The sequence below is a fragment of the Microplitis demolitor genome, chromosome 3 (assembly GCF_026212275.2).
Source record: "Microplitis demolitor isolate Queensland-Clemson2020A chromosome 3, iyMicDemo2.1a, whole genome shotgun sequence".
Lineage (NCBI taxonomy): Eukaryota > Metazoa > Arthropoda > Insecta > Hymenoptera > Braconidae > Microplitis > Microplitis demolitor.
The window spans coordinates 8307099-8314764 of NC_068547.1; the positions used below are offsets into that span (position 1 = coordinate 8307099).

At 27.1% G+C, this 7666-nt stretch overlaps 1 long non-coding RNA gene across 2 annotated transcripts; it reads right to left on the reverse strand.

The window, feature by feature from the left end:
• Positions 1–240: 240 nt before the first annotated feature.
• On the reverse strand, positions 241–1814 carry LOC103569668 (uncharacterized). 2 transcript variants are annotated; one of them, XR_548934.3, is made up of 8 exons: positions 1605–1814; positions 1452–1522; positions 1268–1376; positions 1154–1210; positions 897–1075; positions 632–793; positions 429–551; positions 241–354 (listed from the first exon to the last, which is right to left on the reverse strand). It is a non-coding gene; the product is annotated as an uncharacterized LOC103569668 (long non-coding RNA). The 2 variants fall into 2 exon arrangements; XR_548933.3 differs by having other exon boundaries at positions 1268–1522.
• Between the last annotated feature and the right edge of the window lie 5852 nt (positions 1815–7666).

Here is a 7666-nt window from a genome sequence, read left to right on the forward strand (position 1 = left end):
TTTTAAAAATGAGTAATTTATATCGAATGGAATTAAAATAAATTTCACCCTGGGTAAGTGTCGAATTGGTTCCAATTACCTGTTAGGGTCAATGCAGTTTTTGTACTTTGAGATGTTTCGACGACTCTCTAATAGTTTTTCCAGGTGAAAGTGCAACAACGCAGAAAGTACGGATAGCTTTAGATAAGTTAACACTTTTTTTTTTTAACTCTTTATTAGGATATAATTATTCATCAAAATTTATATAATTTTGCTTAAAGTACTAAATTTTATTTAAAAGTTTGAATTACATATTACAAATCGTAATCGTCTTCATCATCAATTATTTGATGTAAACAAGTGTATTTGTTGTTGCTGCAATAAAAATAGTTCTCAAATAAATTTCAACATCTAAAATTCTATCGAAAAATTAAAAATAAACCACTTACTTGACCATCGATCTAAAAGCTCTTTTAGAACACTCGGACCTAGTTTCATCATCACGAGCTTGGCTAGCGTCCACTATATGACCACTTTCACATCCTAATTCTCTATCGCTGTTAACTCCCAGTCTAAGGACAAAAAAAAATATAATTATCCCTAAATAAAATTATTAAATACATAAATTAAATACTGCACACAGAATTCTTACATTGAAGCGATAATGTAGGCTGCGCTTTTCGGAAAAACATAATTATTTCATATGACTCTTCCTAGTGGACGATTATTGGAACCAATTTTAGCACCAAAATTATTCGTTTTTTGACAGTCATATCTACAGTCTTCAACGTTCCTTGACGTGTTCATTTTGACGCTTAATTAAATGCAATAAAAAATTTAATAATCTACATTTAATAATTATGACCATGAAATAGTAAATAACAATGATAAAAAATAAAAAAAATTTAATAATTTACTGTCGGTATGACGACTCCAGCAATATCCAATTTTATTTTGGGATTATCAAGTTGTTCAAAATATTTATCGACTTTATTCCATTTCGCCAATACTTCATTAAGAATATTTTGCTCTTGCGTTTTATTTCCAATTCCATTATTCCAATCAATAATTACCAATACTCTCGGAAAAAATGTGTCTATAAAGGAAAAAAAAAATAATGAGTTTAGTTTATTTTATTTTATTTAAAAAATTATATAATTTAGTATATACTTACCGTTTGATTTTTTTCCGGATTATAATAGTAGTTGTAGGAAGGGGATGCTTCAAACTTCTAATAAAATAAAACATTATTAGAATTTAATGATGATAATTATTTCTTAAAACTTACGTTTACATAACGTTGAACTAGTATCTGTCTAAAGTCTGAACTAGTCTAAGTAAACTGGAGTATCTGGTCCAATTATGACGCCATTAGTTGACGATGAACGTTTATCAATCTATATATTTTTAAATTACCACATAATTAAATAATCAATTGATAAAAATAATAAATTCATTATGGAAATTTTTACCGAGTGAAAATCGAGGAACGAAATGTCGAAGAATATTACCAGAGTTATTATTGATTTAATAATTAAATTATCTGCCGGATAAAAAACATATCGATCATTTATTATTTGTAAGGTTGCTATTAATTTTTCAATATTTAGAATAATTTTACTTACTCATTTTCCCTCATGCATGGGATTAACTTTGATTTGTTATAACTTCGATGATAAATTGAATATTTTGCGTTGTTGTCCTATATGCTTCAGTACTGAATAAAGACAAAGTAATGGCGTCGCAATATACTTTAATAGTTTAAATTAATTAAATGATATCGATTTCATATTTTTTTAGATAAAAAGTCACTTAGTATTTGAAACAAAGATAATTAAATATTTCGTCATGATATGACTATTAAAAATGTCGAGAATTCTAAAAGTGCACAGCTCCATCGCTCATTCCATTTTTAATCATTAATTGTTTTTTTATTATCATTTTATAATATTAATGAACTTTTTTTTAGTATGAATTACTGCACAACTTCAAGATTTTACAGGAACAATTTTATTATGAATTTATGAGTAATTTTTCTATGGCTATATAATCATATTAAATTTTTTTTTTTTCATCGATGTAACAAAAATAGACAAATTTATTGGGTTGACAGTTTTTATTTGAACAAGCGGATGCTAGATTCATTTTACAAAAAACAGTATTTGAATAAAATTCTATTTTTTATTATGTAAAATTGTGCGTGGAGTTGTTTCGAAAAGTGAGAATGACAGACGCGGTAACCAGCGGAAATAATAAAAGTTAAGAAAATTGATTAATTTTTTTACAGTGATGCCCCACCGTGTCCTAGCGCCCATTGGACCATTTATTTAAATGAAGTGGAATATTTTTCATTAAGAAAACTCGTTACAAAAAATGAATCATAGTATACGTTAAGGGATTTTTAACTCGTTTTCAAATCAAAGTAAATAAATGTACATCTATGGTCAAGTAAAAAATTTTGCATGAATATCACTTCTTTTTTTTTGAAAATTTAAAATTCTTCACGAAAAAGTAATAAAGCAATAAAAATACTCACGCATAATATAGAAAAGGTACGATCTTTTCTTATATAAGTTGCGTTCAAATAATATTAGGTCAGTGGTGCAATAAATATTTTACGGTAACACTAAAGTTTGTATGCTGTGATTGGAATCGCTTGGCTGCTTCATTTTTTGGTATACTAAATAATATATAGCACCATGACCAGGTCCAATAATTCCGTTTCAATTTTTAACACTGAACTAGAAAAGAAAAATGAGGCGTCATGGTTAGATAGTGTTGTAATATAAATATTTTTTTAAACTGAGTATACACAAAAGTTTTTTTTTAACTATGAAATATATTTCAAACAATTTATTGCATGGATTTTAAAATATATTTCAGTTTTTTGATTCTTACACTGATAAAAAGATTTCTTAGTACCTAAAATTATTTATAAAAAATGGTTTTTTAATAGTTAACAAATCATATCTTAAAAAATTATTTCTTAACTATTAAGAAATCTTTTCTTAAATAGTAAGAAATTGTTAAATACATAGAAATGATATTCAAGAAAAGATTTCTTAAATATTAAGAAATATTTTTAAATGTTAACAAATTCTTCTATCAGTGCACTGATAAAAAAATCGTGTTTTCATCTGAAATATGCTGCGTATTTGGTCTTTCCCCACTTGAGTCAACTGAATTTCAATTGATTCAAAAACATGGAAATTGAAACAAGTCCATAGGGAGATTTGAATAAAAGACTTTACGGTTTTAGACTTACTATAGAAATATTTCTGTCAAAAACGATGTATTTGATGGAATAAAATGTGAGATTACGGTAAAAAAATGAGAGATGGTACTGAAGTCATCTATGCATGTAATAAAAACAAGTATGAATTTGAAAAAAGTACTGTTTTAATTTAATGGAAATCATTGATTTCTTTTAATGGATTTTGTAAATGTTGTCGATGAAAAGTTTCATGCGATTGTCTTAACTAAATTTTTATTTTCCTCAGTGTATCATAGTGGTGAGTCAATCAGATGATTTACTCAATGATAATACAAATGACCTTGAACTAATTGGATACCTTCAGGCCACAATGAACTAGTGCCACTGATTTAATTTTATTTCATTTTCATATGGCTTCTTATTTGCTACCTGCAACGTACTTTTGTTATTGAAGAAGTTAAATATTTTATTGATTGCGTATATCCAGAGTTAATGAAAGCACTAAAACAAAATTCATCGAAATTTATTATTTTTAGAATATTTAAGCGCATTGATGAAATATAAAAATCACTTTCTTATTACCTAAAACGTCCTCTGTGAAAAAAATTTATAAAAATAATAAATGTTAGAATATAAAAAATATATATTTTTAGTATGAAAAAAATATAGTAGAAATACATAAAAATTATATAAATTTATATAAAATATGTGTAAAAAATATATATTTATAATAGCTAATTTTTAGCTGATTTTCGTAAATATTTTATATATTTTAAATGTAACTCAAATATATTAAGAAAAGGATGGGAGAAGCAAAACGGGGTACTTAAGGAAATCTAAGTAATTGAGGACTCAAATACAGTAAATCTTTTTTTTTTAATGATATCCAAAGTAAATATTAGAAAAATTTTTAGAGGCCATTAAAAAAAAAATGTTTATTTTTGCGGGTAAATAATAGGGTGGGTACTTTCTAAAAAAAGTAAAAAGAAAAAAAAAATTTCTGGATACTAAATAAATTCGATTAAATTGAATTTTCATGTAAGTAATTTGCATAAAAAAAAATTACATTTCACATATAATTATTAACTGCAAGGGAAAATTAAAAATTTTTTAATGGTTTTTATCATAAAACAAAAGTCATTAACATTATTTGACTGACACTTTCAATTTTTGAAAACGTTTAACAAAAAAAATTCAAAACAATGGACAATTATATTTACAAAAGTGATTTTGGAAGGTTGAAAAAACATTTAAAAAATAGAATTTTTTTTTTATAAAATTTTGGGGGTACCTTATTTAGCCTTCCCTTTTCCTATATCTTAGAATATATGAAAAATACATGTACATATAATTTTATTATATTCTCTTTTTCTTATGTTGTTGGTTAAATTCAAAATATATTTTTTATATTTTCTATATTATATATATTTATGTATTTGAAACATATTGTTAATATAATTTTTATATATTTTCAAACATGTATTTCTTATACACCTTGAAATATATGTTAAAAATATTTAAATTACATTTTAAATATATACAATAATCGGACAAAAGTTATCTATTAAAAATTTATTTTTTATATATATTTTATATATATTTATGTCGTTTTTATGTATTTTTAATATATTTTTTTTATAAAGGTTTTTCATGAGTCATCGAACTCGAAGAAGAGAAGCAGCAGTGGGAGTAGTTCGGTGCTCGCCGCTAGATCGCACTCAATCTCTTGTGCTGTCCCTGGTTGGATATATATTTCAGAGTTTTTATATTCTAAACTTGAGAACTACTCGGACACGGCTACTTCTCTTTCATCCGACAGAGTGGCCAGTGCTTCTTTTGATGATAATACAGTATATTCTATATTACATATTTGAAGTGACAGAATGAGAAAAAATTTTATTGATTTGAATTGTATGATTATGTTACAAACGATAAATCTAAGTTTAAATATAAGTCTATTTATATGTTTATAGATAATGTACAATACAGTGATAGTACGATTACTAGAGTACACTAGAGTAGCGACTCGGATTCTAACTTCTCCTTTTCGAACTTCCTCAATTGTACTGAAGATTTCATAACGTATGTTTATTAACTGCTTCTGACAATTCTCATTAGTGCAGAAGCACCTTGTGACGCCACATGGCTATAAATTATAAAAAAAATGAGCATGTGTTTAGTTTTTCAATTTTTGTAATATTGATTTCATTAAATAAAAATTCAAAAATTACTAAGTGTTTTTGACCTGTTGTCCTTTTTTTTTCTTTTTGTAGATTATAATCTTTATATATAAATTTGGTGTGAAATAATTTCTTAATATCTCAATGAATTACTTCTTTGCTTGATGCAGCACATTAGGTTTATGCACAAAAGGGCATTGATTTTCATCGGGTTTAGGTAAATAGAAACAAGGCAGATTATTTGTTGAATAGGTTTGCTATTGCTAATAATTCTAAAATTATATGGAATGAATTCAATAAACTAGGACTAACGAAATCTAAAAATACTTATATGAACTTATCCCTGGATATTGAAGGCTTGAATAATTATTACATTGATATAAACTCAAACATTGAATTTGAGTCTGATAATGAGTTGACTATAAGTTTCTCAGATGGTTGTCGACAAGTTGCGACAGTACATCGTCGCTAAATTTTTGGGAAACTTGTAGTCAAGTTGCAGTCAACAGTTACAAGAACTGAAAGTTATCGACAACTTATCGTCAAGTTGGTCGCAACTCACGTACACCAACTTTCCGATCAGAAACTCTGGTTATCAGGGTACTATTATGTTATAGTAAATAGATGTTTTAGTTTAGAAAAAAAAAATAATAGATGAAAATTTTTAGAGTTAGTTAGATATATCTAGGTATATTCCTATCTTAAATGCATTTTAAATATTTATAAATTCGTATATCGAGGGTTTTCTGACGCAACCTCGTATCTCAAAAACTACTACTTTTCAGGAGAGACGAAAAAACGTTTTATAATGAACTTCTAAAAACTATATATTATATCGTTTTTATATTTGAAAAAAAAATTAATAAAAAAAGCTAGAAGTTCATTATAAAACGTTTTTTTTTGTCTCTCCAGAAAAGTAGCAGTTTTTGAGATACGAGGTTGCGTCAGAAAACCCTCGATATGTTTTGTGAAGGTGTTTTTAATAATTTAACATCACTGCCATCTGTGAAAGAATCTGGCTGCGAAAGAAAATCTGTTTTTACCAGCATACCAAAAAGTCTTGCAGTGTCCTTCAGCAGGTAATGTTGGTGGATGCTACCCTATCTTGATCGCCAAAAGCTGATGGCAAGGTAGCGACGCGCAATCTAATGCTGCAACTTGTCGCCAAGTCGGCCGGAAAAATTAGCATTTCCATAAGATGATGACAACTGGACGCCAACTTTCTGAAAAAGTTGCTTGCAAAAGTTGACATCCTATTAGTTGACTGAAAGTTGCCTTCAGTTTTCCAGAAAAGTGGTGGCAAGTGCGGCAGAAGATTGTCGACGTCTGGAAAGGTAGCAACAATTTGTAGTCAACAGTTACTAAGGCTGAAGTTGTCGTCAACTTGATCACAACAAATTGACAACAACTTTCTGACCAAAAACTCTGCTATCAGAGTTATTCCTGCAGGAAATAACAAGACTTTTATAAGGAATGAATAATATTCTATATTCTATATAAGAAGTAAATGGTTTCTAGTAGATATTTGCTGACAATTACTATATTATCTAATTATAATTCTATCACTAACTAATGGTATTTACATAATTATTAATTATGATGTAACTAAATAAATGATCATACCATGGTAGTTTATGAATGTATGATTTCTAATGAAACAAATTTTGTTATTATCGAAAATAGTTTCCTATTTTGTATCAGTTATTCCATTTTCTGTATAATATATATAACTAATGATTGATAACAAAACAATTTTTTTGTCATAAGTCATAACAACATAATAAATATTGAGATGTCAATAATAATTGAAAAATTAAAAATAACGAAATTTTGACTTTTAGTAAAATTGGATACTGTCATTATTTAAATATAACGTTTTAAAATATACCTTTTTAAATATATTTTTCAGTTCAGCAAAAGTCAAATATACAGAATATGAGTTTAAATCTCATTGATTGTTTGAAGGTATTTGCTATGACAGTGCGATAACCAGGGGAGCAAATATTACAGCCAATACATCCGGATTCATCGGGTCTTATGAACTCACAGAGTAATTCTTTGAAATTCCCATGAGAAACTGCGGCTCTCATATTTTTCTTCGTGTTATTGAGAAATACTTTGAATTTTCTAAAGATCGAAACAGTGTTTATACGAAAATTAATCTTTCAAACCCACAAAAACCGTTTAAGGGTGGGCAGTTCTAACCGAATTTTTGAATTTTATTTTTCTAATTGCGCTTTGAAAAATTACGTCACTCGAATGATGAAAATCGTCCGAAAAGTTTGTCTTACAC